Source organism: Apium graveolens, chromosome 4 (assembly GCF_009905375.1).
Source record: "Apium graveolens cultivar Ventura chromosome 4, ASM990537v1, whole genome shotgun sequence".
Lineage (NCBI taxonomy): Eukaryota > Viridiplantae > Streptophyta > Magnoliopsida > Apiales > Apiaceae > Apium > Apium graveolens.
In genome coordinates, this window is record NC_133650.1 from 307,462,651 (window position 1) to 307,466,039 (window position 3,389).

Below are 3,389 nucleotides of genomic sequence, written 5' to 3' on the forward strand. Positions count from 1 at the left end.
CTAAGAAAAAGTTACTCATCAAGTAACAGGCTGAGTAGTGAATGATGGAGTACTAAGAAACACGAGTAGTTTGACTGATCTGATACTCCCAATGAATAATATTCGATGAACCTGTCACTAATTACTAGAATTTCTATATCAAAATCACTTCTGAAGTATCTTGGAATCACTTGATGACTTATAGAAAGCCATGAAGCAAAATCAAATGAGAACAAAAAAACTTCATTATGCTTAATTTCTGGTTTTATTTATTTTTATTGCTTGCTAGAACGTACAAATGACAGCCAGACTGCAGTCTGGTGAAAACAAACTGATCTCAGACGTAAAAAAGTAGAATTACCCTCCTTAACGTGACTGTAATCTTTACGTGGTCCATATTGTCGATAATGGGCCTTATTTTCTTTATAGTCATAGCTCAAAAACTGAGTTGGTATTTGGGCTGCTGGTTGGGGTTGAAGAGCCCAAAATTTCTCTCAGTCTCCGCCCCTCCCTTGAGGTTTTCATCAAACATTGCAAATATGTAAGCTTCTATAAGTTTCCCTGGTCTTTTTGGTGTCCCATTATTTTTAACGTGATAGATTAAATTTCCAATATAAGTTCCTGCGTTTTGTAGACTTGCCTCTCTATCGCCTGCAGAAGGCCATCCACTCTCTGACACAATAATCTCGATGTTCGGACCACCAGCTCTCTCAACAGCCGAATACATAGTATCTAGCAATGCATCAAAAAGGTTCCAGTATGTCCGACTGCCATCAGATACGACCACATTTGGTGATGTAAACGTAGCATATTGAAGACTTATCTGAGAACTTCCTAGCAAGCTAATATAAGGGTAAATATTTGCTAGCAGTGGCAAATTGTTTTGGGCTAAAAACTGAATGATTGGCCCCATGAACCCTTTTGCACTATCTTGGAATGAACCCTGTGACGGAGGATATCCATTAGTGACACCTGAGTACGTTGCGGTGGAAACCTATATGATTTTGCAGTCCTGCTGCCACAATTGCATCATGCACATTTTTCATAGCCGGAAGAACATAACTAACATATTGGGAAGTACCCCGGTTTGGATTCGGATCAACTTCATTTCCGACAGCAATGTAACGTAAATTTACTCCTGGCGTGTAACTTTCTACATTATTTTGAACCCATGTTCTTGCTGCAGCGGGATCTTGAAGGGATTGAAGGTCAGAGTTCGGCACATCAAGAATGACCTCTATGCTTGTTCCTCTGAGAGCTTGAAGTGCTGCCTGATCTGGATCGTAGAGTCTTATCTTTCCGATTCGATTGGCTTTGAACAGATTGATTGTTGCCTGTTGAGATGGCAAATTATTTCCGTTTCTCCCATAACACACACCTACTGATTGTGCTTCTGTAAATGCAGGCATGCAAGAAGTGATTAGTATTTTACTAAAAATTTCATACACATGCATTAATTCAAGGAAAATGTTATTTCCATAACATTTTTTTTGTTTCCTGTTTCGGGAGCAATGATATGTGAAATTACCAGATTACCTTTGCCTTAATCTTTTCGGGGCATGCTTATTCACTACAAGAAAATATGACTAAAAATGATTGATTAAAAAGTGACCGTGCTAAAAGTGAATATTCACGGTTGCTTATAAAGTCAACTCAAATAACACACACACAAAAGTAGATTTGTGACCCACAACTTTCGACCGCACCTTAAAATAACCATAACCAGTCGGTCACTTCTACAAAATCACCACTAACAGTCACATATATTTATTGAACATCGGCGGAAAAATTCCTCCACGAAAGAATTTAAATTATTAGAAACTAAAATATACCGAAATTGGTTGCAAATATAAAACTGACTGAAATCTAATTTTTATATCTTTGTCCCCAGCGAAAAATTTGCCGTCAATAAATTTTTCAAATTTCAAAACTTTTGATACTCCAAGTTAATTAACACCCCTGTTTAAACTCATTTAGAATGAGTACTATCAGTGATGCCAAATGATGCCTCGAGGTTGAATCTCAGATGCGAATTTGGTACTTAAACATAAAATTTATTATTAAATACACATGCACGACAAATAAAATGTTTGAGATAAACCTGTTATTTTAATGGCATGCATAAAGATCCCAAGAAACAGAAATGAAGACTGCATAAATCCTAGCTTAGACATGGCAAAAATTGTATATAAATTGTACGTGTTCAAATATTTAGTGTATTAACTCAGAAACTCTTATTACACTTATATAATAAGTGTTTTGACAGAGATAGGACTTGGGGTCATACGGTCGTTTTCTTGAAAACTCGTCCATACGTTGTTTGCTTATTTTCGATGGTTTAGGAGCCGAGATGAAGCTACATTCGGTCTTATTCACGAAGTACGTGTACAAACTATCACGTGGTATAATTAAACCAAACATACTGGATATATATCTGCTTAGAAAGAAGAGTATTTTTATGAAGTTTTTTTTTACTAAATTGTGTACAGGGGGATTCAAGAATTATTTTTTTTGAATTCTTTTGTCATATTTTTTATTTTGCGGAGAATACTTTTATATTTTCTTGAATGATTTATAAATGTTAAAAAAAGCGTTAAATTTTCCCTGGAAGTACTTAAAATTAAGGATGACAACATCATTTACCTCTCACTTTTAAGTTATATAAATCAGAAATAAGTATATATGCCAAGATAGACTCAGAAAATTCTATTTCTAATTCTTTCTTGTGTTTTCTTCTCACCGTTATTTTTCAACTTAAAACATTATTTATCTTATTGAACTAAAAACACGATATGTTCTCTGTTTGTCCTCCAAGTCTCTGTTTAATAAAATAAAATAATTATATTATAATTATTATTAATAATGATATAATTGTAAATATTTTCTTAAATAGAAAGGTTAGGTTAATAATAATTATTATTATTATTATTAATGATATAATATTTGGAATCTGAGGTAACATCAAAAATATAAAACATAGGAGAAACGATTTACACATTGTGCATGGCGTGATAATTTTGGTGAAGTTCTCTTTGATCTAATCCGAGAGGCTGCTTATCTCTCTAATTAAGTTCCCAAAAGCTGGCCAAATATGAACCTTATAAGTTAGTAGTAGGGTTGCGAATTTGCCATTCAAGCAGCCAGTGTCCTAATCATAAGACAAAGTCGATTTTGGAGTTAGATAACGTTGTTACACCATCTGCGAATAGTACAAACAAATCAGCCGTCTGTGCAAATAACAGAACATGTGAGAAACTATAAATAAACGAAAGAAATGATATAATCAGAGAGAGTTCTCGAGTAAGGTGGAAGAAACCGTCTCTTTAAAGCTATCACCAGAAAACTATCACCAGAAAACAAGGAAATATTAAATTTTATGTTTACGAGGCACTGTGTTTTATTTCGAGGAA

At 34.3% G+C, this 3,389-nt stretch overlaps 1 pseudogene; it reads right to left on the reverse strand.

The window, feature by feature from the left end:
• Positions 1 to 225: 225 nt before the first annotated feature.
• LOC141717306 (glucan endo-1,3-beta-glucosidase-like) lies at positions 226 to 2,175 on the reverse strand (annotated as a pseudogene).
• Between the last annotated feature and the right edge of the window lie 1,214 nt (positions 2,176 to 3,389).